Source organism: Scyliorhinus torazame, chromosome 14 (genome assembly GCF_047496885.1).
Source record: "Scyliorhinus torazame isolate Kashiwa2021f chromosome 14, sScyTor2.1, whole genome shotgun sequence".
In the NCBI taxonomy this organism is placed as follows: Eukaryota; Metazoa; Chordata; class Chondrichthyes; order Carcharhiniformes; family Scyliorhinidae; genus Scyliorhinus; species Scyliorhinus torazame.
Window position 1 is genome coordinate 107,815,402 of NC_092720.1, and position 18,427 is coordinate 107,833,828.

The following is an 18,427-nucleotide window of genomic DNA, read 5'->3' on the forward strand; positions in this document are numbered from 1 at the left end:
AATTTCAGGGTTTTAACGCCCTGTCCCAGGGGCAACGGAGGCTGAAAAGGCTGTAAGAAGGCACAGGAAGGAGAAATGTCCAAGCTTGAAAAAAAAACGGCTGTGAAAAAGGGGGTTAATGAAAGACCCCCGGTGAGTGGAAAAGTCAGCGCAGGATCTGTAAGGAAAGCGGAGGCTGGAGCACCAGGGGAGGCTGTATCGCTCACAGCAGAAGGAATGACCAAAATGATGGTTATTGAACTTGAAAAACAGTTCACAAAGCACATGGAAGCGATGAAGAAGAAGATGGGGGACTTCCGGTGGCGACTATGAGGGAGTAGGTCGCACATTTTGTGGCTCCCGTTTCGGTCGGACTTTTGGACCTTTTCCCCCGACTTTTTTGCGCTTTTAAGCACGGAACTGGAAAGCAATAGTACTCAGGCACAGGACCCATACAGAATTGTATGGACCTAAGAAGCCGGAGGGACCGTAAACAGCAGAAGAAGTGGTCGAGTAAGGGCACAGTGGAGGCTGTGAGAGAGACCACCATGTCTGGTGTTCAGAGCAAGGAGCCGACAGCCCAGCCCACAATGGAGCAGCTGCTGCAGACTATGCAGGAGGGCTTTTTGGCTCTGAAGCATGACAACTTGGAGCCACTACAGAAGTCGATTGACCAGATGGAAAAAAGGCTGGATGATCAGGCTGAGAAGCACCAGCAGTTGGAGAAGTCAGTGGAGGAGCAGGCTGACTTACAAATGGTGGCGGATGTGGAGATTCAGAGGTTCAGGGACCAGCAAAAAGTGCTTCTGGAAAGGCTGGAGGACCTGGACAACAGATCTCGCCAGCAGAACGTGAGAATCGTGGGCCTCCCGGCGGGGGCAGAGGGGCTGGACGCTGCCGCGTATGTGGAGGGTATGTTTCAGAAGTTGCTGGGGAACGTGGTGTTCCCATGCCTGCCGGTGGTGGACAGGGCACACAGAGTGCAGGCGAGGCAGCCGCGACGAGGGGGTCCCCCACGAGCGATGGTGGTATACTTTCACAGGTAGCTGGACAAGGAGCGGGTGCTGCAATGAGCAAAGAGCACAAAAGCTGTATTTGGGACAATACCACACTGCGTGTTTACCAAGATTTGAGCGCTGAGGTGGCCAGGAGGAGGGAGGCTACAGGCCGCTGAAGGAGATACTGTATAAAAACAAGGTGAAATTCAGGCTGCTTTTTCCGGCGCGACTGTGGGTTGCTTATGAGGGTCAGCACCACTATTTCGAGGAACCGGAGGAGGCGATGGACTTCATTGAGAAGCAAGGGCTGGCCCTAAGCTGAGGACGTTTGGACTCATGTTAGAACTTTTAAGTAGATGTCGTGTCTCTCCCGTTTTGAAAATTGCCTGTATGTTTGGGTCCGTTTTTGTCGTTTCTTTTTTCGACCTTTTTAGGGGGTTGGAAGGTTGTAGTGATGTGTTTTGTTTGCGTGGTTTACCTGAATGTTTCCTGTTTGGGCTCTTTGATTAGTTGGAGTTTGGCTGGGGGAAAAATAATAAAGAAAACAGTCAAAAGGTTTGGGTTAAGATGGATGCTTCAGGGGAACTTTGTGCAATATTTTCCTGTGTCTGTATGGGAAGGACTGAGAGTGCCTGTTATTTCTTATCTCTTTTTTTCCCTGTTTATCTTGAATTGTGCTATTGTAGGGGTTGTTTATGACTTGTATAGAGTGTTTGCTGAGGTAGGGCTGATCTGGGGAAGTGGTATGGATGGGTTGGGGGAGGGATGACTGGGAACAATGGGTGGGAGACGCGCTGGCGCCAAGGCTGGGAGCCCCAGGCTAGCTGAGTGGGGATAGTCAACGGTAGCCGGGTGGGGGGTATGCATATAGTTAGATTAGAGCAGGGGTTAGGTGATAGGATGGTGTTGCGAGGGGGGGAATGTGGGGGAGTCGTTCCGCTGATGGGGATGGAAACTGGGCATGGCAACAGTGAGGAGGTCATAGGTGGAGCCGGTCAGGGGGCGGGCCAGATGAAGCGCGACACATGGCTGGGGGGCTGGCCAAGGAAAGGGGATGGCTGATCGGCAAAGGGGGTGGCCGAAGTGCCCCCCAACCAGACTGATCACCTGGAATGTTAGAGGGTTAAACGTGCCAGTGAAGTGGGTGCGTGTGTTTGCACATCTGCGGGTTCTGAAGGCGGACATAGTCTTGCTGCAGGAGACGCACCTGAAAGTGGCAGACCAGGTTAGGTTAAGGAAGGGCTGGGTCCGTCAGGTCTTTCATTCGGGGCTTAATTCTAAGACGAGGGGGGTTGCGATCCTGATTAATAAAAGGGTATAATTTGAGGTGGAGGGCACAGTCATGGATGGGTTGGCAGGTTCGTTATGGTGCGGGGTAAGCTCGAAGGGGTGAGAGTAGTCCTTGTCAGTGTGTATGCCCCTAATTGGGACATAAGAACATAAGAACTAGGAGCAGGAGTAGGCCATCTGGCCCCTCGAGCCTGCTCCACCATTCAATGAGATCATGGCTGATCTTTTGTGGACTCAGCTCCACTTTCCGGCCCGAACACCATAACCCTTAATCCCTTTATTCTTCAAAAAACTATCTATCTTTATCTTAAAAACATTTAATGAAGGAGCCTCTACTGCTTCACTGGGCAAGGAATTCCATAGATTCACAACCCTTTGGGTGAAGAGGTTCCTCCTAAACTCAGTCCTAAATCTACTTCCTCTTATTTTGAGGCTATGCCCCCTAGTTCTGCTTTCACCCGCCAGTGGAAACAACTTGCCCGCATCTATCCTATCTATTCCCTTCATAATCTTATATGTTTCTATTAGATCCCCCTCATCCTTCTAAATTCCAACGAGTACAGTCCCAGTCTACTCAACCTCTCCTCGTAATCCAACCCCTTCAGCTCTGGGATTAACCTAGTGAATCTCCTCTGCAGACCCTCCAGTGCCAATACGTCCTTTCTCAAGTAAGGAGACCAAAACTGAACACAATACTCCAGGTGTGGCCTCACTAACACCTTATACAATTGCAGCATAACCTCCCTAGTCTTAAACTCCATCCCTCTAGCAATAAAGGACAACATTCCATTTGCCTTCTTAATCACCTGTTGCACCTGAAAACCAACTTTCTGCGACTCATGCACTAGCACACCCAGGTCTCTCTGCACAGCAGCATGTTTTCATATTTTATCATTTAAATAATAGTCCCTTTTGCTGTTATTCCTACCAAAATGTGGTTGGAATGTGGATTTTATTAGGGGGATGCTAGGGAAGATCCCCGACTTGGATTCGAGTAAGTTGATCATGGGCGGGGACTTTAATACAGTCCTGGACCCGAGCCTCGACCGGTCATGCTCAAGAACGGGCAGGTTGCCAGTGATGGCAAAGGAACTGAGAGGGTTCATGGAGCAAACGGGGGGAGCAGATCTGTGGAAATTTAGCCGGCCAATGGCGAGGGAGTTCTCGTACTACTCCCACGTCCACAAGGTGTATTCCCGAATTAACTACTTTGTTGTGAGTAAGGACCTGCTGGCCGGAATTGTGGAAACAGAATATTCGGCAATTGCCATATCGGACCATGTTCCGCACTGGGTAGACCTGCAGTTTTGTAAGGACAGCTTTCAGCGCCCACCATGGAGGCTGGAAGTTGGATTACTCGTGGACGAGGCGGTGTGTGAGAGGCTGAGGAAATGCATGCAGAATTACCTGCAGGTGAACGATACTGGAGAAGTCTCGGCAGCGGTGCTCTGGGAGGCACTGAAGACAGTGGTGAGAGGGGAGCTGTTTTCAATCCGGGTACAGGGACAGGACAGATAGGGCAGAGACGGACCGACTGATTAAGGAAATTCTATGGACGGACAGGAGTTACGCGGAATACCCGAGGCCAGAGTTACTCAGGAAACGACAGAGGCTGCAGGCCGAATTTGGGGTGCTGACTACAGGCAAGGCTGTAGAGCAGCTTAGAAAGGTAAAAGGCGCGATTCGTGAGCATGGGCAGAAGGCCAGTAGAATGGTTGCGCAACAACTAAGGAAGAGGGAGGCTGCTAGGGAAATAGGAAAGATAGTGGATGGGGAGGGAAATCTAGTGGGGGACAGGTATTGGGGGGCCTGAGGGTCATGCAGTCGGGTAAAGCCCCGGGGCCAGATGGGTATCCGGTGGAGTTTTACAAAATTTGCAGGGATAGTGGGGCCGGTGCTGGTCAGGGTCTTTAAGGAGGCAAGAGACAGAGGGAGTTTACCCCTGACGATGTCGCAGGTCACCATCTCGCTTATTCTGAAACGGGATAAGGACCCAGAGGCTTGCGGGTCATACAGGCCAATCTCTTTGATCAACATAGACGGCAAGTTACTGGCCAAGATCTTGGCGACTAGAATTGAGGACTGTGTACCGGATGTAATTGTGGAGGACCAAACCGGGTTTGTAAAGGGGGGGCAGCAGGTGGCAAACCTAAGAAGGCTGCTCAACGTGATTATGATGCCCTGGAGAGTAGGGAGGTAGGGATAGTGGCAGCCATGGATGCTGAAAAGGCTTTTGACCGGGTCGTGTGGGATTATCTGTGGGAGATACTAGGATGGTTCGGGTTCAGGGCGGGGTTCATCGACTCGGTTAGGCTATTATATCAGGCCCCGGAGGCGAGTGTAAGGACGAACAGGATGACATCGGACTACTTTAGAATGCACCGTGGGACAAGACAGGGTTGCCCTCTCTCCCCACTGCTGTTTGCGCTGGCCATAGAGCCGCTGGCAATTGCACTGAGAGCTTCTAGGGGCTGGAAAGGGCTGGTCCGGGGGGGTGTGGAACATAGAGTCTCGTTATAAGCAGACTATCTGCTGTTATATGTATCGGACCCAATGGCGGGGATGGACGGTATTACGGCAATCCTGAGGGAATTTGGCCAGTTCTCCGGATACAAACTGAACATGGCTAAGAGCGAGTTGTTTGTGGCACAGATGAGCAAATTCTTCGGGCTGGAGGACAAGTGTGCTAGGGTCGGCTAACCATGTACACATGTTCTGGTCGTGCCCTAAACTCAGGGCCTATTGGCAGGGATTTGCAGATGTCATGTCCCGGGTACTGAAAACTGGGGTGGTAATGAGCCCTGAGGTGGCAATCTTTGGGGTTTCGGAGGACCGGGGAGTCCAGGAAGAGAGAGAGGCCGGCGTTCTGGCCTTTGTTTCCCGTGTAGTCTGGCGACGAATACGGTTAGCATGGAGGGACTCAAAGCCCCCGAGGGCTGATGTATGGCGAGCGGACATGGCAAGCTTTCTTGGCCTAGAGAAAGTCAAGTTCGCCTTGAGAGGTTCGCTATTAGGGTTCGCCCGAAGGTGGCAGCCATTTATTGACTTCTTCGTAGAGGAGTAAGCGTCAGCAGGGGGGTGGGGGGAGGGGGGGCTAGTGTAGTGTAGAGTAGGGAGATATTTAGGCAGGCCCTTGCGGGAACAGAGCCGTGGTTTGCACTATGTTGAATTTGTGTCTTGACTTCTTTTTTTTTGTACTGTACAATGTCACTTTTTCTATCTGCCTAAAATACCTCATTAAAATTGTTTGTTAAAAAATAAAGAAGGCGATGGGGGCAGTATTGAAAGTGCTGGTGGAGGAGGCGATTGCCCCGATGAGGGCGGCGGTATCAAGCACAGCAGCAGAGGTGCGGGAGCAAGGTGAGACACTGAAGGAAGTGGAAGAGGTATTATCACAGCACAGTGATCAACTCACCTTGATGGGGAAGGTGTTGCGGAAGGTGACAGAGACCAACCAGGGTCTGCGAGCCAAAATGGAAGACCTGGAAAACAGATCCAGGCGGCAGAATCTGAGGATTGTGGGTCTGCCCGAGGGGGTGGAAGGCCCGAGGCCGACAGAGTATTTTGCCACGATGTTGGCGGAGCTATTGGGGGAGGGGGACAATCCCTCTCGATACGAACTGGATCGGGCTCATCGGTCATGGAGGCCTATACCAAAGGCGAGTGAGCCGCCAAGAGTAGTAACTGTGTGTTCCGTAGGTACAGCATGAAGGAGAAGGTCCTGTGCTGGGCAAAGCAGAAGCGGGTGGTGCAGTGGGCTGGAGCTGGTATATGCATATACCAGGACTTTACGATGGAGCTGGCGAGGAGGTGCGCTGCCTTCAGCCAGTTGAAAAAGGCACTGTACATCAGCAAGGTGCAGTGCGGCACTGTATATCCAGCTAAGTTGAGGGTGACCTACAAATCCAAGGACTTTTATTTTGGGATGGCGGAAGCGGCGGAAGAGTTTGCGAAGGCAGAAGGACTGTGGCAGAATTGAGAAATGGGACTGAGAGCGGGTCGTGTACCGATGTTGCCTCATGTAACTTTATTTTTTCACTGCGTGTTGGTGTATGTACTAAATGAGTCGACGCTGTACATTTGGACAAGGGAAGAGTTGGGACTTTCATTTGCAATGATGGTTCTTTGGGGCTTGGGTGTGTATGCTGGGGTTGTGTGCTGAAGGGGATTTCTTGGTTTTCCTGGGACCGGGAAAGGGGGAAGGAGACCCGGGCGGGGGCCTCCACGCTGGCCGGTTTAAGCCGGCCAGTGAACGGGAGTGAGGTGGGGGGAGGGGCTGCGGCCATTGGAGCATGGTAGAACAGGTTTTGGTGAGTCTAGCTGGGTGAAAAGTTGGGAGAAGGAACCACGGTTGGGGGGTGGAGTGGACTATATGTGTCAATGGTGACCAGGGGCGATTCCTGATTCCTTTTTCCACCTTTGTTTTATTTGAGGCTTATATTGTCAGGTGGGCCGTTATTTAGGCGTTGGTGGGAGGATGGGATCGTTGTTGGTAGGGGGATTGACATTGTATTCGTTACCGTTTACTGTTTTGTTGGTGGGGGGGTAAATTCTGAAGAAAATGGAGAATAAAAATATTTTTCAAAAAAAGAATATAGGGATGAACATTTACTGCTATCCTTGAGAGTGATGCCCACAGGCCATGGAAAACAATCAACTTTGTGGTATGATCAAGTTTTAAGTTTCTTCTTGGATTGTGGTATGCTCTCAATGAGGAACAACAACCTGTGAAAAAGTGCAGCCAAGTTGGTTCTTGTACAAGAAATCTGGTCAAGCAAATTCCAATTCTGTAACTGAATCTACCAAACAGTTTCAAACAATGACACATATAATGCATTTAAGCTGGAAGTGTGAAGTAAAAACAGGAAATGCTGGAAATATCTAATGGTCAGTCTGTATTGGAATGAGAATGCTGGACTACTGTTTTGAACAGAGGTTAAAATGGAAGCTAAGAATGGCTGTTTCAACATCGGCATTTAAAGGCTTTTAATGTGATTGTTGCTGCAGTACCAACTGGTGCTTGATTTGATATATGGTTTTTACTATGATCCCGTCCTCAAAAAACTCTTTCATCCTCCAAGAGGTAGATCATATTTATCATAAATTTGAGCTCTATTTGCGCACAAGGTCCAAATTTAAGAGTGAGTGTTTATCCAATATATCCTAATCTCCCGAACGTTTCTAGGTATGCCAGTACTAGTTTATTGTTTGTGGCAGTTCTTTTAAGGGAAGTTGCATTTATTGTTGGTGCTTATGTTGCAGATCACTGAACATATTAAAAGTTCATTTAGTTGCATGAGTTCCCAGGACTGGAAAGAATTTGCTATGAGGAAAGACTGGATAAGCTGAGGTTGTTTTCTTTGCAACGCTGAGAAGAAATTTAACTGAGGCATGTAAAATTATGAGTGGCTGACACTGAGTAGATACGAATGACCTGTTTTCCTGAGCAGGGAGATCAATAACCAGTGGGGCATGAATTAGCTGGTAGCAGGATAAGAGATAAGTTGAGGTGAATTTCTTTCACTCAGAATAGTGGGTGTTCTGAACTTCACCATCGGAATGAGCAGTGCAAGGAGAAACACTCAATCACATTTAAAAAGGTATTTGATTGTGTATTTGGTGTAGTGTCTACTGCCAGCTATGGATTAAGAGTTGGAAAGTGAGGTTAAGGTGGATAGACCATTGTCGACTGACACAGGGACGATGGGCTGAATGGCCTCCTCCATGCCGTACATTTCTATGATCCCATGGTGAAACTACTGACCAATACAGGTGTGTCTATCAACGATGTGTTTCAAGTGCTCAAAAGCAAAAGTCTTACTTACATTCTATTGCTGTGGAGAATTGTTGAATGGTGAGAAAACAGGAGACAATTTAGGTACATACTTCTTGTTCCTGTCTCTCTTCCAAAAAAACATTCTTAGCAGCCAGGTGCTGAGGCAAAACAAAAGCGTACACATTCCAGTACTGATAACAATCTTCTGAAGCCTTGTATATCCATTTATCCATACGAATGTCTAGCAAGGGAAATCAAATGACCCTCAACATGAGGTAAACTAAAAAGTAATCTTGACGTAAGTGATGGCAATGGCAGAGAGGTGACCATCTTGACATTTTGGGTACTTGACCTGTATCCATTAGCGAGGAAGGTTCAAAGAAGCAATTGACAGAAACCTATCAACCCCTAGAGGTAAAGGGCAGGATTTCCAGCCGTTCTGGCCAACAGGATTTTCCGGTCCCACCGACAGAGTCCCCGCCACACATGAAACCCCATTGATAGAGACAGTACTGGAAGATCCCATCGTCAGCCAATGGCAGGCCGCCTCGGGGTGGGGCAGGGGGAGTTCGGAAAAATCCCCCCCAAAGTATATTACCAAGTGGTTGGAGACAGGGGGCAGTCTTCGTCAGGCAGCTGACTTCTTCAGCTCGGCCATAAACCAGGGAGGATGGAGGAAGAACGACAAAGAGTTCCCTAATGTTACAGCTAGAGAGCTGAATGCTGCCATCACAGGTTCTTGAGATCAACATGTGCTATGCCAAATGTTAGTTCATCCTCTGGGATCAGTGAACTATTCTTAACTTTAAAATTGTATACTTTTCCTGTCAAGATTTGTATACATCCCATCTATGGAGCTAATTTAAACTGTTGCTTCTTAATAGACTTAATAAGCTACCTTCAAGTTACTTATCAGTACTAGACTGCCTATCTTAGCTATCTATGGCTCCTGAATCCAAATTCTTCCAGATTTGTGTCAGATGCAGGAAATACAGTAGTTGAGCTGTCACTGGCTTGGAATTTGAGAAGCTACAGTCTTAGACTGTGGTTAAATGCACATTGAGTGGTTATTTAGCAAAAGCCCGGAGTCAGAATGGCACTGGCATATGCTAAGAAATGAGAGATAGATTGTCTAACTGAGAAAACAGGCGCACCTCGAGTGATAAATATCCTCGTAGCTGTAGAAGATTGCGACGGAGATTGTGAGTATTTATTTGATGAGTTTTCGATGAGGCTCCAAAAGGAAAGATTGGGTGGAATTTTCCATCCCCTCCTGTCGGTGGGATTTTCCTGTCCCACCAAAGTCAATGGACGTTTGAATGGTTCACTGCACTTTCTGGCCCTGCCCTGCTGCAACTGAGCCACAAAATTCCACCCATTAAGTTGAGAAAAGGCTGGAATAAGTTGGCCTATGGTGCACTTGTGTTTGTCTTCCAGCTTAATAAAAAGTACAAGGCGTTAAGGGCCAATAGGTTGCAAAAGGAATAACAGCTCGCAGTAAAGTTTGTTTTTACACAATCAGCTGCACTGGGAACAAGAATCGTATGATAGAGCACTTTATACAATAAAAAACTAGATCAAACTCTGGGACTCGTGAGAGCTGAAAGTGACTCGTGAGAAACCATTTGAGTCAAAGGAGGCCAAGACCAGGCCAGCTGAGTTAAAAAGGATCATAATAGAACCCAAGGGAGTTAATGGAGCCAAAGCCAGGCCAGTAGAATTAAACTGGGTCAAGGAAGGACCCGCGGGATTTTAAAAAGACGAAGCGTCTGATTCAGATATTGGGTTGACAGACTTTTTCTTTTCCGAGTTAAATAGGGACCAGGGGAGTCCCAAAACAAACAAAGGGTGGGACTCTCCAGTCATGTCCATGGTGGGACCCGTTGCAAGCGAGAATGGAAAATCTGGCATTCCAGCCAAAACTCCATTCCCTTTCAGCAGCACTAGAAAACCCCAACCGCGAAAGAGGGCCGGAAGATTTTGACCAAACAGATAGTGAGGGAGATGCCTCACCTAGTTGAAGAGCCACAGGGCAGCAGAAGCTAGCCATCCTGAAGAACATAGGACAGACTGGGGACCAACCCATCCCGACTCTAGCCAAATTGGGGAAATCATTACCCCTTGAGCAAAAACACACTTGTTAAAGCCCAAAAGGAATTCAAGTGCTGCAGGCGCCTATTTAACATTTAAAACACCAAGTGACTGTTAAAACAGGGTGTTTGTGTGAACTGAAATGTACTTGTATAGCTGTAACAAGGCTCTTCTACATATTGTTTTGCAATGACATGAATATCAAATTTGGACTTTTCAAAACATTCGTACCGGAGTTAAAGAAGAACTACTAAAATTCAAATTAAAGATGTGTTTTACAGACTGTTTCATTAAAATTTGGTTAAGTGGTGAATATCACAACTTGAAAATTGCTGTAAAGGAGAAATAGGATAACGAAAAGAGAAATGGGAAAGATTATGTTCCTTGTCTACAGCTAGCATGGAGAGTTTACTGTTGCCTTTTTAAGAAGGCGCTGCCTCTTTAACTCTTTTAGTCTTCCATTCGTGATTGTACCAAACGATCTTGGGTGAGAAGACCATAAGAATAAGGCCACTCGGCCCATCGAGTGGGCTCTGCCATCTTACAAAATATTAAAAGGTTTTCAAACAATTGGAAATTAATCTCAAATTTGAAGAAAATATAATTTTAAAATGTTTACAATGGAGTTTGTTTCTTCTTGATGAGGGAAGATTTTTAAAAAAATTACAGGTCAAAACTTCCATCAAGTAGCAGTCAGCATCAGATTGCCGCTCCGCACCGACTTACCCACACTTGCATTCCAAAGTGCCTGTCTCACCCGACCTTCCTGACCCAGGCTGGATGAGAGTCAGGCATCCCAGAACGTTCATGGCTCCAGCAACAAAGTGCAAAATAAGCAGAGCGAAGCAGAGTACACCTCTTTTTTACGATGCTAGCTGCTGTAAAGCAGGTGAGTTTAAATGTCCCATTGAAAATAACAGACCAGGAAGAAGGTAAGTGAATTGGATGTGGGAGGTGGAGGTGCAGACATCGGGGATGGGGGGGGGGGGGGGGGGGGGGGGGGGGGGGAGGAGTCAGACATGGGGATGGGGCAGTCTGACATCAGCGGGCATGGGGGAGAGTCGGACATTGGGGAGGAGAAAAAGTTGGACATTGGTGGAGACATAGGTCATCTGGGGGGAAGCTGGATATCAAGGGGGAATCGGACATCGGGGTGGGTCGGGCTGGTTGGGGGTCAGGTCGGGTTGGGGTGGGTGGGAATCCCATGCGGGTAGTGAATACTTTGTGCAGGTGGGGGGGGGGCTTAGTTGGCGGGGTGGTGTCCTGGGGGCCTGGGGTGTGGGTGCACCCAGTGCAGGCTTGGTCTGGGTCTTTACAATATTTACACTGTAGTTAGGAGTTCTTTTATTTCTTCCAATCGTTTCAGATTAACTGTTAGCATGACACTGGCAAAACTATCTGAAGTTAGTGATTTAAATCGCTTTGTCGGATGATTCCCAATGCAACACAATTGCCCAGGGGACGCTAGCGCTTCTGGACATAAACCCTGACCTGAGAAAGTCCAACAGGGATTCCACAGCACCTCTATGGGGTGTAGTGTGTACTATCTGCAAGATGCAGCATTCATACATAACATTAATGTGCTTCACATCGCACTCACATACATTGCCTGGTGCAAGCCTCTCACAGCTTGGATACACACTGCTATTCAAAGACAACAACTGCATCACCCAAACATTTCACACAAAGCTCACTGACAAATTTCCCTCTCACTTGCAGGATGAGGTAGGCGGCACATGGCCAGATTCAGTAGCACCTAACCAAAGTGGAGATATGTGCCTGAATGTCCTCACGCCATGGAGGATATAGTGCTGTCCATCACTGCTTAGTCTGTGGCCAATGGCAGAGCGGGAATCATTGAAGACGATGACATCTTCTTTTCACATTCTACTTTCCCCTCATCTCACAATATCTTTTTAGCATGCACCTCATTCTTTATCCCCCTCCCGTGCACCAGTTCACTTAACTTTCAGATACTCAAGAGGGGAAACCTGGCCAGGCAGTGGAGGAATACCAAGGAGAGGGTGATGATAAAGAACCACAAATCATTTGATTTCACACCTGCAGCCACCAGCTCAGATACAAATCTTGAAAGACAGTTTAGAACCATGACTTAACCTACACATCTTTGAACATTCAGGGGCAATTTAGTATGGTCAACCCACCTAACCTGCACATCTTTGGATTTTAGATTAGGAGAATTCCCTATGATCCCTGAATAATAAACTTCTTCTGAGCATTCCCCTTACTGCACTTCTCTACAGCTACTAATATTTGGGAATAAAGTAGAAAATAGGGTTGAATGATTGATTGTATTTTAGTTAGTGTGAGGAATGATTGTCCCACTGAGATATTGTTTCACATTCTATAGATGTACACAGTTACACAGTTTGCTCATGGCTTCGGGTGGGGGTTACTGATGCTGTGCAGTGATAAGGGATCAGTAAGAGTCTTACAACACACTGGGAATACTGTGTGCAGTTCTGGTCACCCTATTATAGGAAGGATATTATTAAACTGGAAAGAGTGCAGAAAAGATTTACTAGGATGTTGCCGGGACTTGATGGTTTGAGTTATAAGGAGTAGATGTACGAGGCAAGTTTTTTACGCAAAGGGTAGTGGGTGCCTGGAACTCGCTACCGGAGGAGGTGGTGGAAGCAGGGACGATAGGGACATTTAAGGGGCATCTTGACAAATATATGAATAGGATGGGAATCGAAGGATACGGACCCAGGAAGTGTAGAAGATTGTAGTTTAGTCGGGCAGCATGGTCGGCACGGGCTTGGAGGGGCGAAGGGCCTGTTCCTGTGCTGTACATTTCTTTGTTCTTTGTTCTTTTTGAGAGGCTGGATAGACTGGGACTTTTTTCCTTGGAGCGTAGGAGGCTTAGGGGTGATCTTATAGAGGTCTATAAAATAATGAGGGGCATAGATAAGGTAGATAGTCAACATCTTTTCCCAAAGGTAGGGGAGTCTAAAACTAGAGGGCATAGGTTTAAGGTGAGAGGGGAGAGATTCAGAAGGGCCCAGAGGGGTAATTTCTTCTCTCAGAGGGTAGTGAGTGTCTGGCATGGGCTGCCAGAGGTAGTAGTAGAGGCGGGGACAATTGTGTCTTTTAAAAAACATTTAGATAGTTACATGGGTAAGATGGGTATAGAGGGTTATGGGCCAAGTGCGGGCAACTGGGTCTAGCTTAATGGTAAAAACTGGGCGGCATGGACTGGTTGGGCCGAAGGGCCTGTTTCCATGCTGTAAACTTCTATGATTCTATGAACACCCAGGTTAAAGTCCAACAGGTTTGTTTCGATGTCACTAGCTTTCGGAGCGCTGCTCCTTCCTACCAACGGTCCTGGCTTGACACAATTCACACCTCTTTAACCCGGGGTTACCGCATCTCTGGATCTGTAAAGATTTAATCACCTACTAATGCTCGTATTCCAAGCATTGTCTGGCATCTTTGAATCTGTCCACATTTATGTTTCTGGAACGTACCTCTTCATTCACCTGAGGAAGGAGCAGGACATCGAAACAAACCTGTTGGACTTTAACCTGGTGTTGTAAGACTCTTACTGATCTCACCCCGGTCCAACGCTGGCATCTCCACATCGTGATAAGGGAAGATACGCCTGTTGTTCCGATCTAGCTGAGGTCAGAACACAAGCCTGGGTAACAGTACGGGGAGTTAGCAACAGGGCTATAACGGAGTGCAAATTCCAGCCAGGAGGAAGGAGGGGGACAAACAGTCGAGGGCAATTTGCTTCTACCAACCTCATTTTCACCTTCTTCCTTTTTCTTTCAAATGTATAAAAAAAATAATGGCATTGGGTTGGTTCTTTGAAGGGGGTCAGAATAAATGATTAAAAATGGCAATTCAGCAGACGATCAGTCACCGGCAGCAATTAAAACAAGAAGAAAGCGAAAACCCGTCCCGAAGGCAGGGGGGGAAAGGGAGATCAAACGAGAAGAGGTGGAGGGAAAAGCTGCAGTTTGAAGCCCAGTTTATACCTACAGATGCACAGCGTCAAGAGACCGGCTGTAAACTATCCCATATACACTGGTGAAATTTGAGCCAGTGGTTTTAATTCTGAAATGGCCGAAGTGGCTTTCTTTTAAAACAGCACAGTAGAAACGTATCAGCACTGCTCTCAGTCTGAAGGAACAAGAAGTGGTAGCATCTTGGCAACCGGGCAGCGATCCCCATTGAAACACTGGCCAAGTACTTACTTGAGAAACTGCACCTCCATGTATTTCTGAAGATTGTTTCTGAAGTATTGTATCACTATCATTCTGCAAGCGGCAAGACAGTTGCAGATTGATCGCTGAACTCAATAAACGATTGGCAGACTGTAAACTAGATTACAGCTGATCTGGGGGAAGATTTCACGTCAGAATAGAGCAACAAAGAGAAAAGAGATGTGGTGGGGAAAAAAACTATGCGTTTCTCGTAGAGCCGTCCTCTAAAAGGTTTGAAGTGGGTGGGAGGAGAAAAAATGAAGTTGCTGCGGGAGAGCCAATTGAACTTAGATCGGGACGAGGAGCAGTTTTGATGTTACTGTCAAAAGTTGAAGTACATGGGCTAATTTTATGGCAACGTTTTTCAAACGTTTTTTCTGCGATCCGCGCCGGCCGACCTTCGCGACCCACATCGGCCGACCTTCGGTACATACCATTTTTGCTTACCTTTAATGGGACAGGTGAGCCTGCTTGGTCCTCGCGATCTCACTTGCTTTGTCATTTAATGTTACATTTCTGCTAAGAACTTCAACTGACAATTTAAGTTCTCGCTGCATCCTTTTAAAAAATCAAGAGGTTTGTCCTCAAACTCGCCATGTTTGGCCTTCAAATGTGCTTGAAGTTTTCAGAGTTTTAAACTGTCGTTTGCCAGTACTTCCTTGCATATAACACACGCATTCTGATTTGCGTCGGCAAAATTAACAATGCCATAGCGCTCAAAATCACCTTTACATTGCTTTGTTCTCGATTTCAGTTCCTTCTTAATTGTTTGTTCACCAGAGGCCCTGGAGCTCTGGATACAGCTCACAACAGCACTGCTTTGTCCTGCCGTGGACTCTCCTGTGAAGCTCTCTCCAGCAGATTCAATTGTGAGATCCTGGCCTGTTTGTGTCTCTGGCCCTCTCTTCCTTTATTACAAAATGATCCATCTTTAGTTGTTCACAGGTCCTGTTGCTTGCTGGCATCTACAAAATGGAGGAAGCTCGCCTCTGTGATAGGACACTTGATGTCAGTGTATGGGGTGCGTGGCCTGCTGTCTGCCGCCAATCCTGACGGGAGACTGCATCAATTTCTTTTTAAAATCTGGTTCTGGCACAACGCACTGATATCAGGAAGAGGCAGTCTGTCCCGTTGAGCTCTGGACCTGTGAACTGATGGACCCAGCTAAGGGGGCACCCATGTGTGGGACCGCCAGCATTCTTGAAAGCCGGTCACAGCCGTTGGGCACTTCCCACGATTGGGAAAACCACGACATATCTCTCCGCAACCCCCTCGATTCTCGCCCGCAACTCACCCGTGGGTCGCGACCCTGAGTTTGAGAATGACTGTTTTATGATGTGATGGGATAAGAAAAAATACATTAGCTCAAAAATGTTATTCTAACCAATGGTGCTTGGATTGGATTTCTTTCTTCAATTGAAGGTTGGTACACTAACCCCTGCTTTTGCTTTTCTGATTAATTTCACATTTTGTGCACCTGGGAGACTGGTTTGATTTCTTTTCTTCCTTCCTGTCCAGGTGACGCTGAATACTGGGTTATAGTTCAATGGGCACAGGGTGCCTCCCTGTACCTAAAGTCAAGTGGCCATTATTTGCGCGTGAGTCTTAACAGTGTGTTGTCTGACTAGTCGCTGGTAATACTTTGGGTATTATAGCTGAAATTAATCTTCTCCCCACATACACTCACACACACACACACATATAGGTTGAGGCTAATTTAATTTAATTCACAATAACCAAATTTACAACAGGCTTAGTTGTGGGAGATGCATCATATTGGTGTCTTTGGAAAACAATTCCATAAATTTAGAATCTAAATGACCTGTAACGGATTCAGGTCTGCCATATCAATGCTTTTCTGGTTCATGGATGCTCATTGCTTCATCAAGTTTGGCATTTATAGCTGTTGATTCAAAGTGACCTTTATCTATTTGCACAGTACTGCAATGTGATAGTGTAATCACAGTCTTGTTTTGTGATCTGGACCAGATATTTGGGGATGGTTGAGTACAGGGCTAAATAGCTGGCTTTTAAAGTAGACCAAACCAGGCCAGCAGCGCCAGTTCAAATCCTGTCCCAGCCTCCCGAACAGGCACCGGAATGTGGCGACTAGGGGCTTTTCACAGTAACTTCATTTGAAGTCTACTTGTGACAATAAGCAATTTTCATTCATTTGTACTTCAGTGTCACCAGGGGACGGAGCAAAGACTTGCTGAAGTGAGACCAGGTGTTGTAGAGTCGCAGAGTTTTTACAGCATGGAAAGAGGCCCTTCGGCCCATCATGTCTGTGCCGTCCATCAAGCACCTATTTACTCTAATCTCATTTTCCAGCACTAGGCCTGTAGCCTTGTGTGCTATGGAATTTCAAGTGCTCATCGAAATGCTTCTTAAATGTTGTGAGGGTTCCCGCCTCTACCGCCTTTTTGGGCAGTGAGTTCCAGATTCCCACCACCCTCTGTGTAAAAAGGTTTTTCTTCACATATCTTAAACCTCCCTCCTGCCATTAGCTTAAATATATGCCCTCTGATGATTGATCCTTCTGCTAAGGGGAAAAGTTCCTTCCTATCCATCCTATCTATGCCCCTTATAATTTTATACACCTCAATCAGATCCTCCCTCAGCCTTCTTGGCTCCAAAGAAAACCAGCCAGCCTATCCAGTGTCTCTCAATAGCAGACATGCTCCAGCCCAGGCAACATCATGGTGAGCCTCCTCTGCTCCTCTCTAGTGCATTCACTTCCTTGCTGCAGTATGGTGACCAGAACAACACTACTACAGCTGTGACCTAACCAGTGAGTTGATAAGTTGTTTTATGACATAATAGGCATGTCACAGAATGGCTTTTATGATTGGCGCTGTGCCTGTTGAAGGCAGTCCTGTTAATACCATCATACATGGGCTGCAATCAGTATATAATCTTCTGGAACTGCCTTATATTTCAAAATGGACACCAACAAGGCTGCTAAGATGGCTGCCAAGGGTCAAGTGACCTCTGCACAAGACTACCTCAAGTCCCCAAAAAGACCCTGGGCACGGACTAACTGAATTGCATCAAGTACCGTGTCGAGCACATTTAGCCGGATGTTTCCCGGCACTTGCAGTGCCAAGAAAGACCATGCTATTGAACGTGAATTTATTGCAATTCGTATCCTCAGAGGGGGATACCCTGTCAAGGCAGTACTTCATCACGTTTCTTGCACTGAGGAGCTCCACTTGCTAGAACTCCTCAATGCAGGAGGAGATCGGGACACCACTTTTAAATGCATCGTAATCTCTCGACACCCCCTCCCCCGACCCAATACCGGACCCCCATAAAGCCCCAACTCATTTATAAGGGGAACCCCACCTGACATGGGCAGGGCACCCTTGGGTCCGATCCACAGAAAATTGTTTCCCCCGGGTGCTCCCCACAGTTCCTTCCACAGTCCAAAGATGTGCAGATTAGGTGGATTGACCATACTAAATTGACCCTAGGGTCCAGGTATGTGCAGGTTAGGTTACGGGGTTGTGGGCCTGGGTAGGGTGAAGGCTCGATGAGCTGATTGGCCTCCTTCTGCACTGTAGGGATTCTATGAACATTAGCTATTATTATGCAGGAGGCAAAAGCAAGCGGTTTCCTTTCAGTTCCAGTTTAATGGCCTGCTTCTTTAGTTGTTCCCTTTTTATTTGTTCGTGTCACACTCGAGGACAACAATATACCCATAAGTATTTTGCTATGCAAGCATTGTTCAACCTGTATCTTTCCAGCAGCATTCATACATTTTATTCTCTTTTTATTTCTCCTGGTGTTCTACCAAAAGCAGCCATTGCGCCTGGAGTCACCGAAGACCATGTATTATTCACTTCACCTGTCACAAGTAACAATATATATACCTCGTCTATAGACCTAAATCTGTCACGTCTTGTCCCACTCATGAGTCGTTCTGTACAGATGTATCTTAAAGGGAGAACCACACTATAAAATGCCAGCGATCTAATCCTGTGGATGCATGTCTCCATCATGAGCTACCATGTCTTTGTTTTTGGAGACCAGATATGAGAAGGCTACTGCCAGGGGCTGAT

The 18,427-nt window shown here is 47.1% G+C and overlaps 1 protein-coding gene across 8 annotated transcripts in view; it reads right to left on the bottom strand.

Annotated features, from left to right (window-relative positions):
* st6gal1 (ST6 beta-galactosamide alpha-2,6-sialyltranferase 1) overlaps nt 1-18,427 on the bottom strand; it is a 186,534-nt gene that overhangs the window by 116,868 nt on the left and 51,239 nt on the right. For 4 of the 8 annotated variants that reach the window (XM_072474621.1, XM_072474623.1, XM_072474619.1 and 1 more), the window contains exon 1: nt 14,358-14,556. The exons of 1 other annotated variant lie outside the window; for it this stretch is intronic. The gene's annotated coding sequence lies outside the window, so the exon portion shown is untranslated. Of the gene's footprint in view, nt 1-14,357; nt 14,565-18,427 lie in introns of those variants that run through there. 3 more of the 8 variants (XM_072474624.1, XM_072474625.1, XR_011934513.1) reach the window with 2 other exon arrangements.